This window comes from Plectropomus leopardus, chromosome 17, assembly GCF_026936395.1.
Source record: "Plectropomus leopardus strain MGB_pleo_1.0 chromosome 17, ASM2693639v1, whole genome shotgun sequence".
NCBI lineage: Eukaryota > Metazoa > Chordata > Actinopteri > Perciformes > Serranidae > Plectropomus > Plectropomus leopardus.
In genome coordinates this window covers 3578703-3600848 of record NC_142192.1, presented here as the reverse complement: position 1 = coordinate 3600848, position 22146 = coordinate 3578703, and the positions used below count along the sequence as shown (strand labels likewise).

Below are 22146 nucleotides of genomic sequence, written 5' to 3'. Positions count from 1 at the left end.
TTTCAAAGTGTTAAATCCATCACTAAATATAAGAGTTTCTTTATTTATTTTTTACAGCTTTGAAACATTGTTTCAATTTCACTGCACAGCAGGTCAAACAAAGACAAATGCAAAATTAACAAAAATTAACAAATAATTTACAAATGAACAGAAATTTCTGTGGAAGTCAACAACATTCTGATAAACTCAACACACTTGGCCTGACAACTTTGTCTCTGTTTTCCTGATGATCATTACCAAATTCTAAAGTTCCTTACAGGGAATATCCTAGGGAAGAATGAGGAAATTTCAACTGGGGTGCCCAATACGAAGCTCGCCTGGTAGAGTAGGCACCCCACGTACAACCTGCGGCCCTTTGCTGCATGCCATCCCCTCTCTCTCCCCCTTTCACACTAAAGCTGTTCTGTATTATAAAGGCAAAATCCAGAAAACAAAATCTTAAAAAAGAAAAACAGAACCATATATTGATGATGATGATGATGATGATACATTTTTAATAAGTTCTTCCACAAGAAAATAAAATTTTAAGACTTTACATGAGACAAAACAGCTTTATGGGACTGGGCATTTTTTTCAGTGGGCTTGAGGTGATAGCCGGCCTCTTATCTTCAAGAGGTGGTAATTTATGGTTGCACATGCTGCCACCGAGATGCGTTAATGCTTATCTGTTGTTCTTGCAGTCACAGGGCTGCACACACACACACACACACACACACACACACACACACACGTGCAGAACTGCACATACACAAACACGCAGTGAGGGAGGTTGTGGGGGAAGATAGTTGTTGACAGTTTGCTGTTTGTGGTCTCGCATGTAGCAGATGTCTTCCTGTGTGAGGCTCTGCACTTTTCTGTTGAAGCAGAGTCTTCCCTGTTTGACTCGCAGCGCCACTGAGGCAGGCGGCTGACTGCAGACAGTTAATACTCCACTTCATTTGGAGGGAAATAGTGAGGGTTAATATCAGCCTTTCTGTCTTCTACTACCCTATTCCCATCCAGATTATGGACTTGAATGACTTTCTCAGTGGTAATGGAATTCCCAAGTAAAGTTCATTGAATGGATCTCCACTCTACTCCCCTAACAGTCCAGTAATTGAATTGAAATCAAACCTAATTGGATTGCTGTAGGAATGCCACTGAACAGCATGTCTTTTCCTGGGAAGGGGACGTACAGCACAGGACACTGTGTGTGTGTGTGTGTGTGTGTGTGTGTGTGTGTGTGTGTGCGTGCGTGCGTGCGTGCGTGCGTGCGTGCGTGCGTGCGTGCGTGCATGTGTGTTTCTCTGTGAATGGGTCTGGAGATGGATATGAGGCGTCCCTCAACGATCAATTTGATTAGACTAACTATGAGATCAGTGTGAGAGCTCAGACTGGGTGGTTTTGGCGTGGAGGACGGTTCCCGATGTGCCGGTAACATGCTGACAGTCAGCAGAAGCGAGACCTCACTCCAGCTCACTGTCACATCACACAAACAAATGAACTGAACATCCTGTACAAGACACAGTGTGTGCCGCAGCCTGCATGCAGCACACTTACACAGTGACACCTGCTTCTGATCTGACGTACAGCACGTCTTCTGTCCTCCTGACCTGCTGAACTGTGCTTCTCTGGAGTCTACTCCTGTGTGCTGCACTCCCCTTTCTCTAATCCACTCCCGTTTCCTTTACTCCAGTTTTACAAGCAAGCGCCTCGGCCCTGATCGCATCATGGTAGTGCCACAAATGACGTTAAAGCACACCCTCGAGAATTAAATTGCGATTATACAACTGTTACCAACAAAATAAAACATAATCAAAATCTATTCATGTTGAGGGACAGTTAGCTCTCAAAAATGAGAAGCTTTTTGCGGCTTTTAAGTCTGTTTCCATGGAAATAAACGGAGTCTGACTGAAACAATCACGTCAGGACAATCCTATATTGAATGAAATCCAGTTTACTACTCAAGCAAGTAGGCTGAACCTTACTAACAACTTGTTGAGTCCATCAGCCAATTCAAGCTTATATTTTCTAGAGATGGTGGGGTTTCCCAAATTATATAAATACCCCTGAAAATAAAGCGCTGACACAGATTATCACCAAAATGCCAAACATCAGCCCAAATAATCAGCTAGGTCGATAATCTGTCAAACCCTAAACTGAAAAGCGGGTGGCACCTTGGGCAGTAGTTTTGGCCACCAGTGTGACAGTGTGACAAGAAGTGTAAAAGTGCTTTGACTGGTGAAAGACTAGACAGACACTATAAAAGTACGTTTAGTACCCATAAAGTACCTATTTAAGATTGAGTTACTCTGTACTATACTCACTTTAGCCCTCATTGTTATTCTCTGCCCTATTCTAGATCTCTATACTTTATTTCTCTTAACTATAAGATATCAGAACTTTACCCAACTTTACTCTCCTCTCCTTTACTCGATTACTCCATTTTACTTCACTATACTCTTCCCTATTCAGTTCTAGTTGACTTCTCTTCTCCTCTGCTCTTCACAAACTTCAGCCCTGCTCTATTGTACTTTAATCTCCTCTCCTTCACATACTTCTCTTGTTTATCAGGCTCTGCATGTTTTCCTTGTTCAGCTCAGTTTCCTTTAATTTGTGGCCAAGCTTATGGTTTTGATCACAGCCATAATGAAAGACAAAGACTTGATGCACTGATGCCATTACAACCAGAGTCGCCAATGATGCCACAGTTGTTATGACTGGGACTCCGGGGTGGGGCTCTGATACGCATGTAGGGAAATGTAATTACCCAAAACTGCATGTTTTTCTCCCTTTATGCTTACCTTTATCTTATGTAACAACAATTTGAGTAGAATAGATCTGCAAATACTTATCTTAGAATGTATCTTTAGTTTATTCTCCTAAAAGGCATACTGGGTGATTGATCTTTTCTGTTGCGCTCCTCCACAGAGTGTCCGCTGAAGAGCCACACAGATGCAGCCCAAGTCTCTCGTTAAAGGACATTTGAGCACAGTTGAAGTGTCTGTAACAGTGAGTAAGTATGTGAAAATATGAAAATATATGGCACTGGTCGCTCTGCTGTAGAAAGGGGATGATGAGAGAGTCTATATTGTAATCATGTATTCACTCTTCAGAACTCCTTAGAAATAAATGTTAGTAAAACAAGTTTACTAACACATAAACTGTACACTGAACTGTACACACATAGATTTGATGCAGCCAATTATAATCAGTGGGCTAATAGTTGAAATAATTGATTATTTTAAATATCTTGGTGCACACATCATCAGCAGTTTAACCTTCGACATAAATGCTAAGCTAATTTTTAAGAAATGTTCACACTTCCATTTACTACGCAAGCTCAAAAACTTTTTAGTTAGCCAAAATGAACTGGAAATTGTATAAACAACCTAATGAAATCCTTTTTGACTTTTAACACGATCATGTGGTACAGTAATCCAAACATAGAGAGGAGAAACAAGCTGCAGAGAGGAGTGCACACGACCTCCCCAATCACAGCAAAGTCACAAAGGCAGCTCAGTGGCATGTACAAAGAACTCTAAATGAATTAAGCAAACAGAATTATTAGCAACCATTTCCATCTGTTGCACAGTGAATTTAAACTTTTAGCCCCTTCTCATTCCAAGCTTGTGAAATATCTCGACTTTGACAGTGCTTTTGGCGTAAGATTGCAATGCTAAAGTCACATTTTATGTCAGCATGAAATCCCGTTGGACGACGTCAAATGGCAACTTGGCCAGACAGGCCAGTGAAGGTACCTGATGCTTCTGCATGATACAAGCATGGGCGATGTTGCTTGAGAACATGGCTCGACAGAGCCTGTTGCGTTCAAATAAAATTCGGCAGGATGGCGTCGAGTTGAAGTGTTGCCGGTAACGACTTAATATAAGGAGCTCGAGGGTGCCTGTAGGGCAGACAGGAGGGGCGGTGGATAGGTCTAACAAACCCCAGGCTTTCATGCGGGAGTTTGTTGTTTGCTTGCCGTCTGAATATAATTTATTTTTTCCTACACCTTACCATGTGTCTCCTTCCCCTAAATGTAACCATATGTGGCAGCATCTGCATTTGTTGGCGTCCTGGCGTTGGTTGCTGTGTGCTTGTGTTGCCTAAACATAACCAAGTGCAGCATGATCCCACCATGTGCTTGTGTTGACATCACTTTAGCGGCATCCCAGAATGTCAACAGCAAATGCAAAGGGATACCTAGAGCATAATATGTAGATGTGGAAGCCCTCTGCAAAGTGGCAACATGTGACAATCTGACATGATATTGTGTTGAGATTACAGATGGCTAATAGAGATATCTACAAGAAATCCTTTGTCGAAAGTACTGATAAGGCAATAAATGAAACTGGGATACACATGTTAAACAATCATGTAGTGATGCTCCTGACACATTGCTGCAGTTCTTTGCAGAGTGGGCTTTTTTTGTGGACACGTGTATGTTGTGTATATTACTGACTTGTTTGTTGTGAGCTGCATTTTTAATGAATGTGTATTTCCAGGACTTCTCAGTGTTTTGTATTTCCACTTTTGAATGGTCTACATGTTGTTGTATATATGTGCGATGGTGGTTGCATATTTTTTAGTAAGTCTTCAAGGCATTTGTTAGGGTGAAAGCAAAGGAAAGTTTCCACATTGTGGACATGAAAGTTTTTTTTAACTATGTCAAACATAATATTCTGCTGAAGTGCACAACATTTTATTTTCTGCCTTTAATGCAAATCGCAGCTTGATGGTGAATTTCCCTCTGCTTTGCAACATCAGTTTGTCAGATTATAAAGTCCAGGTAGGCCTCCAGTCTCATTATTTAGAATGAATACCGTCCAATTTTAATCAGCGTCCAACTGAGGGAGTTGAGGGCATCCCAAGGGTCTGCATTGTACATGAAGTCTTGATTTTGCCCAAGGTTGTTCTCCAGATATGAGTAGCTCCAACTTTTTCCCCCTCATGTCTTTTTTTTTTCTCATTAGAACTCGTTTCGGACTTCATTTTAGCTGTAGGGTCCAACAGGGCTCCAATTAGATGGACGACAGAATTAATGAAGTCTGTCTCTCTCTCTATCTCTCTCTCTCCTCCTCCTCCTCCTCCTTTTCCCTTGCTCTATTTATCCCAGTGCTCAGGGGGACACTCGGTCTGGATTCAGTCAGTGTGGCGGCGTTTCTTCTCTTACTAAATTAAATATGTGTAATTGATGGTTTCATAAACAGAGCTAACCTTGCCAGCAGCGAGCGGGAGCTGCCGCTGAGGAGGTCCATGTGAATATGTATTGTGTCAGAGAGAAGCCCGCAACTTAATCCACAAGTTGTGCGCTCACAATGGGAGACGGAGAGAAAAGGCAGAACGCGCTGCAAGATATTGACTTCCAGAGTTTCTTTGCCAGGTGTAACACATGACATAATGTCTCCTGCAGACAGCCTCAGCTGAGAGCAGACATTATTGTTGTGGGGTTAACTCTCACTCACAGGATGTTCTGTCTTTCTTTTCACATGCTCTCTCATTGTGCTTTCTTACCACTATGAAACCAGAGAGATGAAAGCAGTTTGAACTGTACAGACACAGAGATAAAGGCTGTTCAACATAAATGTCAGGTACAGTACGGTGCAGAGCGTGTATTTACAGCCGCCATGTGGGAAAACAAACATTTTGACAACATAAAGAAATGTGTCACTGAAATATCTGTAAGAAGACGCTTTCAGTTTCAGCTTTCAACTTGAGCTGTGAACACAGCGTCTTTATTACTTAAGTTGTCACTTTATAGCTGTGTACATTCACACATTCATGTATTCACACACATCTGCACTTTCATGTCAGAAAAGTATGTTTTCTGCTACAGCCTAACTAATGCTGACATAAAAAGTGAAGCAGCTGATTCCCTATCACAAACAAAAAAAAAAAAAAACCCAAAACATCTATCTTTTCTAATAGTTTATCATTTAATTTTTTTGATGTCTTGATATATGAACTTGGTTCTTTTTTAATTTTTTTTTTATGTTTTGGCCACTTTAAAGCAACACAGCAAGCTGGAGCAATGACCTAATGAAATGTATTAACCCTTTGGAACCTAACCTGGCTTGAGTTCTTTCAGAATCATGGGAATATGGCAATGAGCAATTTGAGAAGAAATGCCTCAAAAATTTACAAGTAATTTGTAAAAAGGAAAGAACACATTGCCTATATGCAGGTATTACTTAAGTTGTCACTTTATGGCTATGTATATTTACACGCATTCATGTATATGCAAACATCTGTACTTTCTTATCAGAAAAATGCATTTTCTGCCACAGCCTTGTTATGAAACAAAAAGGAAAGCAGTTGTTTCCCAACACACTTTTGTTTTTAAAATCAAAATCTAGGTTTTCTTAAGGTTTAATTTTTCAGTATGAAAATGAGACCTTTTTTTTGGTCACTTAAGGGCAACACATCAGGCTGGAATAGTGACCTAATAAATTTTATTAAAACTTTGAAACCAAGAGAAATTGGCTTGATGTCTTTTAAAAAACAAAGAAAGAAGGCAATGAGAAATTTGAGAAAAAAATGACCCAAAAATTAGCAATACATTTGTGATAAATAAACAACAAAATTAGCACTAGAAAAGAAATAAAAATAAGGGAATGACTTGAAACAATCATTAGAAATTGTTATCATTCAGTAACATAATTTTAATATATTATCATGATAATTATGACTATAGTTTTCTGTACATTTTCACCAGCTTATTTTTAATACATTTCTAAACCACTAATTTCTTGCAACTCGCTCATTGCTCTTTGGCCTATTTGTTTGAAAGACATCAAACCCAATTTCTTAGGATTCAAAGGTTTAAATCCTTGTGAAAGGCTTCAGAGAGCAGCACAGGGAAAATGATGTCCGTCCGGGTTTCAAAGGGTTAAAGATTGTTTAAATGTCTTGCAGAAACTGTGTAACATTAGCAGTCATTGAGAGTAGGGTTTGTAAACCAGCTGGTGAATTAAAGTCCAGTATTCTTTTAGCTCTGTTTTGGTCTCCTGCAACTCCTTAGGAAAATCTCTATCTTTAAATGCTGATCTATGTTCACTAGCCACCCGGTATTTTTTTTTCTTTAATGGTGTTTGGCTTTGGATAGGTGGTGTACAGTGGGCTTATCAGAGTTTTGTGCTTAAAAAAGATACCTGCTGCTTCTGAAAACAGCTTCTAAGTGTATAGAGTGAACCAAGGCTGTTTTATCTTCCATCCTGCTCTCATTCTCATGATATCTCACAAACACCTTTAAGGAATGTCCTCAAATCTGGCCCAAAGTCCACTTGGACTCAACTGTGGACTGATCAGATTTTGATGGTCAGAGGTCACTGTGACCTCACAAAACACATTTTTGGCCATAAAAGAATTCATACACTGATTTGTGACAAAATTTCACACGAATATCAAACAGGATAAAATTAAGTGATGACATTTTATTTCCAAAAGGTGTATATTGTTCTGCAAAATCACTTTATGTCAATTATTTAATGCCATAACTCTGAACCAGAAAGAGAGACACTTGGCCAGATACTTAATTGGGGACTCTAATCTTAAAACTGTGCTGATTGCAAAGATCCTCTGTGCTGTGCTGACGTGTGTGACGCATCCATGTTTTAGAATGTGTGGCTTCTTTGCATTAACATCCATATTTAAAGCATCGTCTGCTGCCATGGTTACATGTGAGACTGGACAGACATGGATGTAAACTGCAACTTGACTGGTTGGCAGAGGCAGACAGCTTCTGGGCAGTGATTCTGGTTTTCTCTTGGTGTGGAATTATGATGGGTCCAGTCAGGCCTTACTCCAGCACTGGCACAGCACACAAACATGGTGTGCACACAGGTGAGGTGTGAGTTTAATGTGTTGGTGATATACAGATTGAGGCTCTGACATCTTGGGATCACGCTGACATTACTCTTTTCCTGTTTATGAAGATTTCCTGCCAGTGTTCATAGCTAAAAAACTAAAGTTTTATTCAGTTAAATTAACCCTTTGAAACCTAAACAAATAAGAAAATAAACAGATAATTGAAATGTACAAGAATATAACTGAACCATTAGAAGGAGAGGAATTTTTTTTAAGCCAAGAAAATCACCTACAAATTATTAAAAACAAAATTAAAGAAGAGCTTTGGAAATTATCATAGGAAAGAGCTTAGGAAATGATCTCAGAAAAAAACATTTCTTTATAATGCTTTAAAATACATAATAAGATAATTAGATAATTAAAAACATTTTTTTTAAAGCTAGTAGGTGTGAAAGGCTGTTTTTAAAAAAGCGAAGGAAAAAAATGTCTAGTGAGCTAGGTTCATAAATATATATTTAGAATTATTTTACAGACTTATGATAATTTTTAAGCATACTTTAAGGTCATTTCTTGCTTTGAATTTTTTTTTGTTTTAGTTTTCTTTTTTTGTCTTTTTAGGTTTTTTAGCAAATTTTCTGGTAATTCTTTTGTACTTTCCACTGATTCCTTGCTAAAACTTTTTTTTTTTTGTTGCTCATAACCTTCTTCCCATGTTTTTGAAAAAGAAATGGGAAATTTGTCTAGGTTTCAAAGGGTTGAATAAACAATTTGATTGTATTTCCATCTTTGGTGAGCAACAGTTTTATGTGAAAGGAATTAAAAAACAGTCCAGTATAGGTGCCTGTCCCAAATATAAGCCTGTGAAGTTTAATGATTTAAGCAAATAAGAGCCTGGGCTTTTAACTGAGGTTCTACGGTGATTTAGAGCAGCTTTAACACAGATCAGTATCCAACTTCTTTATGCCAAACTGTTTGCTCCGTAACAAAGATCTCACTGACAAGGGTAATGAGACGTCACCTTTATATGGCTACATTCTAATGAATGCATAAAAAAGCGTATACACATTTTTTCCTGCAGTCCTACTATCAATAACACAGACATATCCATTAGTGCGAGAGAGGCTAGTCCAGGGCAAACACTCCCCCTAGCATTTAAAAAAACCTCCACTGGGACTCATTCTCCCAGACTCCCCTGGGGCGGGGACACACCAGAGCCAGACCGTTACTGTACTGCTGGGATCTGTCTCCTTCACGCCCGCAGTGCTCGTAGCAGCAAGAGAGGCAGGGAGACACACAAAGACGGAGAGAGAAAAGAGGGGAAACAACACACATCAGGGAGCACGCTCGTTTCCGCCGCCACCGCTGTGTTTGCCTAGAACCGCTCGGTTGGGGTTGGGATATTCAAATTAATGAATGAGAGTGAGGAAAGTGAAAGATGAAAAATGTGCCGGGAGAGGCTCTGACTTTGAGTAATGCTGGTAATTGGAGGGAAACATATAGAAATGCAGTGGGCATGTTTTAGCAAATGAATGTGGAGAAAAAAAAAAGAAAAAAAACATTCCTGGTGCATGTCTCATTACTTACTGCATCTTTGTGGTTGGGACAAAGAAAGCTGCAGTGCAAACACAAAATTGTCCCTGCAATCCAATGCTTTGGAATTGGGAAAGGAGCCAGCTGCTTATAGCGTGCCGCTGTATTGTCAATTTATCAAGTGTGTTAAAGCTGCAGCGCAGCTGATATCTTCTGTTAGTGTGTTACGATCTTATAGCCTTGTCTGATTTATCTGCTGTCTGCCTTCAGCACTCTCCTGTGTGTTTAGGTGCTAATTAGAGTACAACACACACACCCTCTCTCGCTCACACACACATCCACGCACACACGAAGGGACCACAGGCTCACAGGTGATATAGCCAGTGTTTTATCACGAGAGAAAAGTGTGTGTTGCACCAAAAGAGGGCCTTAAATTACAGGTGACATCTCAAACAAGGCTCACACACACACACATACACACACACACACACACACATACACACACACACACACACACACACACACACACACACACACTCTAAAGGATAAATCAAGTGTTCCTGTATTGGCCAAAAACAATCTTCTCTCTTATCATTCTTTCTTTTTTTGGAAATCACTCCACTTCTGGCCTTCCATTTGTCTTTTTATCCCTCACTTTGAGATCCCACTTCTCTCCCCTCTTTCCACTGACCACCCCTCCTTCCCCCCCATGCCCTCCACAACCCAGACCCCTTCAGCTTGCCACAGCTCAGTATGTGCAGTAATGCTGGATGCCTTGGAGGGAGAACTGCACCGAATCACTCCATAAATGTATGAGTGTCCAAAATGAAGAGGAGCTGAGAAATGTGTGGGCAGCGGGCTGGGAAGCATGTCCAAGCTTACTAACAGGATGGGGGGGCACAGTGTGGGCGGGTGGTGCTGTAAGTGGATGAGTGGGTGGCTGGGGGGGTGTTGTAGGGAGAAGGGAGATGGAAGGAGGCTCAGATGAAATGTCTATCTTGACAGAGGGGAGTCAGACTCAACAGCAGGGATGCTTTTTTGCGATATTTATTTTGAGATGTGGACAAAATGTGATCAAAATTTAAGCCCTCGTCAGTGTCTTTTTTCCTTTTGATTTTATGCATCCAGGCTAAGCATCACATAATCTTTCAGTGTATGTGAGTGACTGCAGCAATTGGGGTGGGTGATCTCCTTACCTTGGCTGGGTATTGGTACAATATTCCTTTAAGGTCTCGACCAAAATAATCCAATGCCAAGTTCTGTTGAAATGTCTACAATCAAACGATACCTGCATTCGATCTTTTTTAATCTGACAGCAGACTTTCTGGACTCCCCACCAGATCAGCAAACTTTCTGTTGCTGCCTTCGTCAAAACATCTTTTCTCTGCAAACGTACGGTTCAACTTCTGCCCAGTCAGCCTGAACCAATGCAGCAGCAACTAACATTCAGCACAGAGCCTTTAGCCAACCCAACAAACTTTCTGTTGTTGCCGTCTGTGGAGCCCCTCTACTCTGCAGTCAATTCCAGCCCATTCTCATACTGGACTTGTAAAATACCACCATTTTGACAGTACTTTTGGTGTAAGCCACCTTTCATGTCTGCATGAAATTTGCTTTACAGTATCAGGTGAGAACACTGCGGGACAGTTTGCAGTGTTGTTATTCGCTGGCAGACAGCCAGACAGCACCTGCTGCGTCACATGATGCACACACGGGCGGTGTCATTTGAGAATGTGGCCGGACGGAACCTGACACATGATATGCCACAGAACTGCATCAGGCTGAAACGCTGCCGGTAACGGCATAATATAAGGAGCACGAGGGTGCCTATAGAGTGGGCAGGAGGGGTGATGGATGAGTCCAACAAATCCCGAACTTTCCTGGAGTCATGTGTTTCGCTTCCCGTCTTAATGTGATGTTTTTTTCTGCACCTTATCATTTGCCTCTTTTGCTTAATTCTAACCATAGGAGCATGTGTGTTTATGGACATCCTGGTGTTGGTTGCCATGTGCTTCTGTTCCCAAAACAAAATCTCATGCAGCGTAATCCAACCATGTATTTGCGCTGACATCACGGTACCCACATCCAAGAACGGCAACAGCAGATGCAGAAGGATAGATAGAGCGTAATGTGTCTGCGCAGAAGTCCACTGCAAGCAGCAATATGTGACATATTGGGATGGAAATTTAAGTTAACAAGCTTTCTGTTGCTGCCAACTCTGGAGCCACTCTACTCAGCGGTCAATCTAGCATCTGCCCAGGCAGCTCGAGCTAACATAGACAGCAGCAGCTAGTATCCAACACCAAGCTGTTTATTGGTCCCAACAAACTCACACTGACACCAAAAGGCTCAGCTCTGTTGCTGAAGTGTTAATAATGAGTAGTTAATAATGTGTGTTATGCTGGGCTTACTCTTACCCCGGATTTCCACCAGATCCGTGTGCGGTCCGGTTCCGCTCCGTCACAGCAGACGAGGCAAATAGATTGCACTATAGTCTATACGTCAATTTCCACTGTCCCCGCTCCGGCAGTCCAGAGGCTTGTGGATCAGATATGCAAGCCTCCTATTTTTGCCAGATGCCGGATCACTTTGCATAAATTCAGCCAAATTTAACACAGACATCGGACAGCGATACAACATTAAAACATCCGGTTACTTTTCAGCATTAAACACTCCGTGTTTATGTCAGATCATATTTCACTTAACTACATCAACAAAACGTCAAAATGAGCAGATCCAGGCCTGGATTCAACAGTTCAGAGGTTTTCGAAGGTCATTACAGGCAACACGGATGAGGAAAAGCCAATTTGGAAGCTGGAAAACCACAAAATTATTTATGACACCACACATCCTTTTATAAGGACAACCATAGACAGGAAATGGCGTGGAGCAACTTTTTGGGAGTTATGGGAGTGAATTGACATCACTATAATTCATCCACGGAGTGAATGGAGTCAGTACTTTTTCTTCTGTACTGATATATTGCGCGTTATTCTGTAATGACCGCGAGAACTCCTCAGTCTCCCCACTCCGGCTGATCCGGCGGTGCTGCGCCATGCTGGACTCAAAACGCAACTGGTGGGGATTGACGGATGACGGAGCACGGAGCAAAACCACAGCGGAGCCGTAACGCAACGCACATGCAAGCAGTGGAAATCCGCCTTTACACTGCAGCACTTACAACCGATAGAGTTTGTGGTGAAGTCGAGTGTAGTGTGAAGCACTCTGTTGGTATTAGTATAATTTTGAAGGTACAAGTATTAGTACTGGTATCATATTTTTAAAGCAATCCCCAGCCCCATCCCTCTGCTTTAAAAATTGTTATGCTTGTAGTTACCTCACTTTGATGACCTTTATTGAGCAGAATGATGTATGTGCAGTTTGACATTCGAATACCATTTCACATCCAGGGAAAAATTTCTCTGCACTCACTTCTCTCAATCTGACTTTAAGACATGTATATATAAGCAGGACTTGGTAACATCACAACTAGAGCCAATAATGGTCCTATGTGTAACACAGTTGTGATGTGGACACCAGAAGCCTCCAACACACATAGACTTAGAGTGGACTTTTCAGTGAAGTGTGCAACAGTTAAACTTTTGAAATGAAACATATTAGCATATTCATAGATTATGGATTTTCCCATGAGGGAGAAGGAGTACATGTGCTTTTCAGAAATCTTTGCTACTTTATTGATTTTTTTGTGGAAACACCATATCAGACACGCATTATTATTCAAAGCAGAGTATTTTTATTAGCTCTTTCTGAAGAGAACCTTGAAAGGATAATACTGTACTGTAATACTGTACTTATTTTTGCAGTCATGTTTTCTTATATTCTGGCCATTTTACTCACCAAGCCAATTGCTGATATTCAGGAACACTGCCAAAAAATGGTCAGTGGGGCATGGGATATGAGCAGTCATATTACTACTCAGGTCTCTTGCACTGTTAATCTTTGTTGTAACAATGCCACTCTAATTCCTGCTATACCTGGACAATATCTGCACATGGCAGCAAGATTGTAGATGTGTTGAATTATGGTTAGAAAATTATGGGGACTCTCACATCAGCCATCCTGGCCTGGACCCGGGTACACTTGACCCCAAAGTCCATTTAACTTCATTTGTGTTGTAATGCTTTGTACCATACCCAGGCACATTGGAGTGGGATGGAGCGAAAGATAAGGTGATGCTTTAGCTCTTTATAAAAGGCGCTCCTCCAGCTTGCGCACCCCGCTCCGCTCACATGCTCTGGAAACAACATGGTAATTTTGAAAGCTGAGCAGCGGAGAAGTGGCAGTTGTACTCAGGAATGTATGAATCTGTTTACACCTAATAAGAAAATGCCCTATAACACGTGGTTAAGGTTCTGGAAATATTTTTGTAATAGTTTTGTTCAAAGTTTCCACATACTGCACGAAATCCTACGAAAATCCACAAAGAATAGTTTGCATGATGTTCTATGAATTAGCTTCCAAATAATGACATTACTTCCTTCATGTGAAGTTACAAAGGTTAAGTTTAGGACAGTATTGTGGTAGGGTTTTGGAAAGGAATCATGGTTTGGCTGCTTTAGGTTTAGGTAAGCCAAGTTACTGTGGTTATGGTTAGGAAAAGAAACATGTTGAGGACTTACCTTACAATTATTTGAAGTTCACTGAAAGTTCACATGGTTTTAACACCACTCTCATGGGGAAACTATAGGGATGAAGACCTTCGCGACACATCTTCCATCCCTACTTGTCTCTTTACTGGACAATTCCAAAGTGCTCCCTTCTTTACTCCTGTCAGTTCATTGACCGCAGCCTTCCAAAATAGGTCAGTTATGAACAAACTACTAATTCATCTTAATGTGTGATATGGATTAATTATGGTGCATTACTTTTTAAGGGAAATGTACGAACAGTTCATGAAACAACCTGTTACGTCAAATAAAATAGACAACAAAGTCCTGTCTCAACACCCCAGCTCTCCACTACATTACCTTGTTTAACATAAGGGCACATGACTTCCATCATTGATATTGAACACTGGCATAAGAAGTGGAATAAATCTTAAGTTAAATAATGCAATTGACCTATCACTAACCGCATTCCCTTTAGCTCACACGTGCAAACAATTGGCACACTGCCTTAACTAACAATGGCAGCTGTCAGTGTCAAAGACATATCCAAAGACGCTGTTCAGAACTTTTGGGGATAGACGCTCCTTATTTCACATAGAAGCCATCAAAAGGATCTTCACCATGCCGTGGAGTTAGTCAGCCTCACAGCTAAGTTAATGCTTATCAGTTGCTACAGTTAAAACTGATGTCTAATTCTCAAAGAACAAAAAACACAAAGACTTAGTTGAACAGATGACATGATTAGCTAGCGTTATGAAGCTGAAGTTGGCCATAGCGGCTAAAATCACAGGCAAATCAAAGTTCCTGATGCTATTTCATTTTACAAAGGTCTACTCGCAGGATATCCTAGTGCATTGTGTAGCTGCACAAAATGTGAGTGGCTCGAGGTGTTCGAGGGAGGAGCTTAGCGATAGGCCAATTGCTTATCATAATTGATAGGAATATTGGCCAAAACTACTGAAGTTAAGACCCAAGTTGTAGTAAACTAAATTTACCCTTAGATTCCAAAGCATCTCACTCTACCACATCCATGTTAAGAGTTGTTGAAGAAGTAGAGAGCATTACTTATTTACATCCAAGGACCGTTCTCCCTGCTGATTTGACCTGAAAACCTTCTATTCCCAACCTAACTTCAGTCACTCTCTACATTTCCACTTCCCTGCCTCTGTGTTGCTTTCCTTCCTTCTCAAGAAGAATACTTAAGGGTCAGAGGTGAAGTCATTTAGTTGAGTTCAGTTATTCATATTGAGTGGGATTGAATCAATAGATATTAATAATAATACTGCAAGTGGGAAATCTTTTGAGCTACATGTAGAAATCCATATGTGTTAGATACCACAGATCAATAAAGTATGTACAGCTTGAGAAGAAGAGACTTGTTGAGTTGCACTTTTATGCCAAAATCTTGAATTATAGAGGGTCAGGGCCAGCCAGAAAGAGAGCCTGAGGAGCATTTCTTGGACGGCTTGTGTTCCTATTCCTCCCATGGCTTCTCTCTCTCAGTCTCTATACCCCTCTCTCGTCCTCTAGTTGTCCTCTCCTTCCTACCCCAGTCCGTTTGGAATGATGCACATTTGTTCACCCTGTCACATCTTCGCCACTCTTCCCTCATCTATTCTCTCTGTTGTCTGTCCCTTCCTTAGCCCCCCAAGCCCTCCCCCCATCTCCTCACTCCCTCGATGACTTTAAATGACTACAGGGAAAGTTATTTGGAGTTCAGGTAGAGTTCAGACGCAGACCCGGTAGCCTCTCTCTATTCTCCCCATCTAAGCCGACACGTGAAAGTCTCCCCTGGCTTCCTCTTGACATGGGATCAGCCTCGGAGCTCAGAGCCCCTGGAATGGCAATCGTAATTCAGTCCCCTGTGGCTCGGACTTTGTGTTTGATCAAATGAGCTGCTGCGTCTGTGTTTGACATTGGGCTCACTTGTGTTTAATAACAATTTCTTTTCCTTTTTTTTGGCATGGATGTATTGTGAGATAAAGGGCCCCTGATTAACATGTAAAAGCCCCCCATCTCTGACAGACACCAAGGCTCAAAGACACAAAACACCTACAAACGAGGCAGCCATTGTATTCATTTTGTCTAGATTTATGTGTCTTCATATTCATTTTGTTGCTCTGGTTATATGGTGTCTGTGTTTAGTTGTTTTGCACCTCTGAAGTCATTTTTTGGTCTCTTTGTAGCTGATTTGTAACTCTTGATAGTCATTTTATGGTGCTTTGTAGTTGGTTTGCGTTGCTTAGTAGACATTTTGCATTTCTTTTCATTTTCTGTCTTTATTGGGTCGTTTTGTGTTACTTTGTGGTTGGTCTGTGACACTTTTTTTGTCATTTTGTGTCTCTTTGTAGTTGATTGTCTCATTTTAGATATTATGACTTTATGGCTTTTTCTGTCTCCTTTTAGTCGTTTTGTGTCACTTTTTAGTCATTCTGTATCTCATAGTCATTTTTTGTCTCTGGTTGTGTCCTTCAGTTTTTAGGGGGGCCCCTTGTAGTCATTTTCTGTCTCTGGTTGTTTTGTGGTTCTTTATAGTTGTTTTGCATCTCTTTTCATTTTTGTCTCTTTGTTGTTATATTGTGCCTCTTTTCAGTTTAGTCTCTTTTTGTGACTTTGTGGCTGTTTTTTGTTTCTTTGTAGGCATATTGTGTCTCCTGTAGTCGTTTTCTGTCTCTGTGTAGTCATTTTATGTCTCTGTGGTTTCTTTCTGTCTTTTTGTAGGTGTATTTTGACGTCAATTCAATTTTTGTGTCACTTTGTAATCATTAGTCATTTGTCTCTGTAGCAATTTTGTGGTTCTTTAAAGTTGTTTGTCATCTCTTTTTAGTCATTTTTTGTCTCCTTTTAGCCATTTGTGTCTGCTTTGTCACTTTGTGTCTCTTAGGGATTTTTTTTGATGGTAGTTTTCTGTTCTTCTGATGTTGTTTTGCATCTTTTTGTAGCATCTGTTGTCTCTTTACAGTGGTTTTGTGTCTCTTTTAGCAATATTTTGCAAGTGTAGCAGAGCTCTCAGGTGCTGGTTGAAAAACTCCAGATGAGCTCCAGTTTTTGGTTCACTCTTGATATGTAGAGTGGCTGTGTGACTCATGTCCAAAGCTTTGAACTACAGCAAATCCACATTGAAACTTGTCTACAGAGAGGTTTTACTAAAAACTACAGCAAATTATACCATATATTACACACAAATTTGCATGAAATGTTGCTGTTGCCTCAGTATGAAGGAAATAATTGACAAAAACAAATATTGGATCGGGTTTGGTTGGCAGTTACTGAATATTCAAGAACTGATCAGGAACAAAAGAACATGTCAGGACACCCAATGTATCGAATGAGCTCTGTGAACCAACAAGACAATATTCACAGACACTTCAAAAAGCAGCTCTGACCCAGGAGCCCCCTGACCCCGTGGACCCCTGAGCCTGTGTTCTGTAGGTTCATTCAGCAATCTATCTCTCCATGCTTTTAAGGGAAAGAACATAATCAGGAATGTACAGAACAGAATAATAATAAAGCTTTATAGAGCAATGTGCTGACAATAAGAGCTAATATACAGTAAGTATGCATAACATGATCTGTTGCTCAGAAGAAGGACTTGACAATGGGATAAGTCATGTGTGTAATTGAAGATCCTGCATTTCAGCCTGTTATGAGGAGCTTCATTGGCTTTCCGTCTGCGTTTGGCAAAGCTCACCCTTGCCTCCTGGTGGTCAGGGAGCAGGTTGCACCTCTCGAATTGAGCATGAGAGTTGTGTGTGTTTTTGCAAGTGTCAGTGTGGGTGTGTTTCTGCCAAGGACCTGTCCGTCTAGTCTGTGTGTGTCCTGTAATCTGCCTGACACGCGCGAGGCCCCCAGTGACTCTCCGTTATTAGGCCCATTAGACAGCCCACGGATGAGGTTGAATTTTTATTAGCTCAAGTGAACGTGTGCACGTGCTTGTGCGCTTGCATGTGTGTATGTGATGAGTATGTAATCTGTCTGACACCAGCCAGCCAAGAGGGAGAGACACTCGAGGGATGACAGATAATAACTCGGCGTTCACAGAACAGAGAGAGCAACCCGCAGTGTGTGGACGCCGGCAGCGCTTCAGTCAGTTTCTTGTTGGTTGATGAAAGTATTGATGGTCTGTCACATCTTAAGTGTATCAGTTTGACCTTTAAGGTTCTCCAACTTACCACTCCGATCACAAATGTAAAACTCCAGCTGCAACTTTATTTGCTGCATTTCTTATTCAAGTCAGGCCTCTAATTCCACGACATTCTCTTCTCTCTCAGCCATATCGTCCCATTCCATACTCATTTGTTGCCCCTCTATCATATCACACTGCATTTCCCAACCAATAAACGGAGGCACTCTTCTGTAGAAATGTATTTATCTTTCACATAAACTCCATTCCAGCTCCACTGGTCTCTCTCCAGTAGCTCTTGCTGGCACTTAATTTCTATTAATGGTTCTGCAACTGGCGCTCCAATCCAATCCACCGCTAGTCAGGGAGCGCAAGGAGCGCACATGAGGAAATATGCATTGGCAATTATCTTCTGTAATGTGCATGGGCCCCAACCACTAATGCATCTGTGCTCATTGTGTGGCGCAGGAAACATTGTGCATGCATACATTAACTGTGATGCAGAGCCCCACGTGGAGGGGGCAATGTATGTGCCGAAGTGTGAGTAAGTCAGGTCACATTATTGCAGGGATGCTCAACTTGCTTTGCTTGGGGCCCCTCATACATGTTTCAAGGGTTTTAGTATGTTTCAAGGATTTCACGATGCTTCTAGAATTTTTGGACATTACTAGGATCTGCTGATGTTTCTAGGATTTCAAGACATTTCTAGGACTTCTAGGATTTTAGGATGTATCTAGGATTTCAGGACATATCTGGCATTTAAGGACATTTCTAAGATTTAATCACACTTCTAGGAATTTAGGACGTTTCTTGGATTTTAGGACATTTCTAGGATTTAAGACATTTCTTGGGTTTTAGCATGTTTCTATGATTATTGAACATCTCTAGGATTTCATCACACTAATGAGATTTCATGGTGTTTCTGGGATTCTAGGACATTTCTGTTGGTGGTTACAGTGGCTCCTCAGCTGACACTTTTTTAAATAAACAAGCTCTATTTTGATGCTGTTTTATGCACTCTGCCACCTCATGCAATTCCCAGTGTGAATCCCTTTGTTGTTATTGTGAATTAGAAAACGGTTTGGGGGCCACCTGGCATCTTACTGGGGGCCAAATTTGGCCCACAGGCCATATGTTGAGTATCACTGTGTTATTGTAACCATTGTAGTAGCTTTCTTGACAAACAAACAGAAGAATTGGCTGCACGCGCACACACACACACACACACACCTGGTATCTATCAGTGCAGCACAGCAGCAAACCAGCTCGCGATAATAATCATCATCAGCATTGTCCGCTGAGTAGCTTGTAAAGCCTTGTCTTTTTTTTTCCCTCGAGTGATAGCAACAGTGTTTCTCTCGCCGTGCCATTGTTTCTGGAGAGTCCTCCAATATCTGCTCAGCTGTCAGCTGGTTATAGATTTAACACGGCTCACTGGGACAGTGACAGGAGGCCAATAACAGGCTCCTGGGCTTGTAAAGCCTCCATCTGCAGAGGAAACACAGAGCAAATAAACCCGGAGGAGCCGACACACACGCACAACCCTATTAGAGCCACTGTAATGACACTGTGGAGTGTGTTCACGCACACCAAGGTGTGTTAAAGTTTTATAGTGTGAGGTCAGTGATGAGGTGGGCTCAGATATGATGGGATGAGACCTAATAGGGTGTTTTATAGATGCTGGGTGTGTGATTGTGTGTCTGTGTGTCATGACGGTTCTTTGTGTGTGTTTGTGAGCTCATGTGAATAAATATTTCTGAGAGATGCCTGGCGTGCGCACGCGTGTGTGTGTGTGTGTGTGTCCTTAGCAGTGTAGTAACATTTTGCTGTCATGCTTATCAGTATCGGCATGGCAGCAAGATATCTGATCTCTGCAGTTCACTTAAATGTTAAATTTTATGGATGGGGGCATACCCGATACATTACACCTTATCCTTCTGAATATGTTGAGACACAACACACAGACACACAGACACACACACACTCGCTCCCACATGTAGCCACCTCCTGACCCTACCTGATACGAAGGTTTACCAGCCGTCTCTCTCTGGTGGAACTCATCTACCTTGAAACCTGAATGCCTTACGTGCTTTCCGCATGATCATATTGTGATTCTTTTACTAGACATCCATTGAGTCCTGTAAAAGCCGAAACAACTATACCCTTTTTTCAGTTTGCCTGCAAGGGCAGTGGATGGAGGGGAAGCTGTCTATTGTGGCATGAGAGGCAGGTAGCCTTCCTTATGATGAACACAAGGACCCCCAACAATAGACTTGTCTGTCAGACTCTGATGAGCAGGAGAGCGGGAAAAGGTGCCTTTAGCTTTGTTGAATGCATCAGTGAAGCACAGTGGGGAAGTGGGTAAAAGTGTTAAAAAAAAAAGTGTGAGCACCAATTGATTTTCTGATGACCGGAATTAGACAATTTTCAGCTTGGTTGGCCATGACTGGTGACAGGACGGTCAGTTTCACATATAGTCCGAAAAGGTTCATTTAATCTCCACTCAAACTCACTAATTCTTTTCTTATTGACAGACAGAATTTAATGTGTTCTTTTGACCTCAGCTTGTTTTGACTGCTGTCTTCCTGCAGTCCACCTCAGAAGAGTCAGGTGATGTTGTTGTAACGTGTCTTGTCAGCTGTAAAACAACACCTGTGTTCACATGGCTGACAGTGCAGAGCAGAGAATTCTGGCAAAGGTAGATGGCATTTCCATCCAAAATGAATTTTTTTCGAACTTTTTGCTGTCCTCCAGAACAGAACATTAAGGCAGTTACTACATAGCTTCCACTCAAGGAGACACATGGCCGATCTGGACAAGGAAAAGCTAATAATTTGACATACTATATTTATTGATGATCAAAAATTTTAATCCTACAGAGATATTACAAGAAAAGTGAATACGTGGCAGGCGGTCAGCGCTGAGCTGGGTGGAATGTCAGGTGGGTAATATGGAAAGTGTGTTGTGCCATATTGGCTATCCAGCATTAGCTGATAACTATCTGGCTAATGTCAGCTATTGAATTAAATAATGAAATAATTTTATTTAATAAATTTATTCCATTTTTTGACACGTGACCACAGCAACATATCATCATGCGTGTTGTATTTTGCTGTCCTGTCATTCCATTTTTTTTTTTGTGTGTGATTTTTTTCTTTTTTTCCTGTGCCGTCCAGGAGGTAGGTAGATAGATAAATAGATAGATAGATAGATAGATAGATAGATAGATAGATAGATAGATAGATATACTTTATTGATCTCAAAGCTGAGAAATTGGGGTGTAGCAGCACCATACAGTAAGAACAAAAGTATCTCCAGTCTGCCATCTACCGTTTGCTGGAATCCTTGTGAACACAAGATTAGTCAACATTAGGCAGGTTTGCATTACAGATTTGCGCAAAACTTAAGTGATGTTTTAGAAATTTTGATAAAACACAATTGCCAGATGACTGCGTTTCCATTGAGTTATATTATACGACTTTTCCTCTGGCAATAACATTCCAAGAAGCATGGCGATGGATGGTCAAAACAATAGGAGCTTATTTCTATTGCAGCCACCGGACTAGCCGTTATTTCCATTGCAAGGCGACAGAGAAATGTCATGCAAGCAATAATGGAAAGGCAAGCCCCTTATACATGGGAGTGGCCACATATAAGGGATTTCTGGGAGGTGTTAGTCCACGATTTCACAGAGGAATTGTGGATTCAAAACTTCCGGAAGATCTGCTCAACTTTTGAAGAGTTATGTGATGCAATAACACCTCTTGTAGCTCCTGCTGCATCATGTCGGAGGGAGCCAGTTCCCACTGACAAGCAGATAGCCATAGCATCATGTGACCTAGAAAAGCCAAAAAAGTGTTTCCATTGCAGTTTTGTGAAATATGGCTTTTTCCAAATACCTGAAATACCACCGCATGGAGCATAAAAACTTTTTTGCAATAAATGTTTATTGGAAATGTGTGTGTTTCCATTAGACGTAGTTTTCGCTATTTCAGGTTGTGCAATTTTAGGGTAAATGGAAACCTGCCTACTTATGACCCACTACAGCTGTGTGGTGGTGTATTTTTGTACAGAGGA

General features: G+C 41.2%; 1 protein-coding gene across 3 annotated transcripts in view; it reads left to right on the top strand.

The window, feature by feature from the left end:
• The window catches only part of nrsn1l (neurensin 1-like), a 190382-nt gene that overhangs the window by 109345 nt on the left and 58891 nt on the right, over positions 1 to 22146 (top strand). For all 3 annotated transcript variants that reach the window (XM_088090302.1, XM_088090304.1, XM_042506830.2), the window contains exon 4: positions 2911 to 2995. The gene's annotated coding sequence lies outside the window, so the exon portion shown is untranslated. The remainder of the gene's footprint in view (positions 1 to 2910; positions 2996 to 22146) is intronic.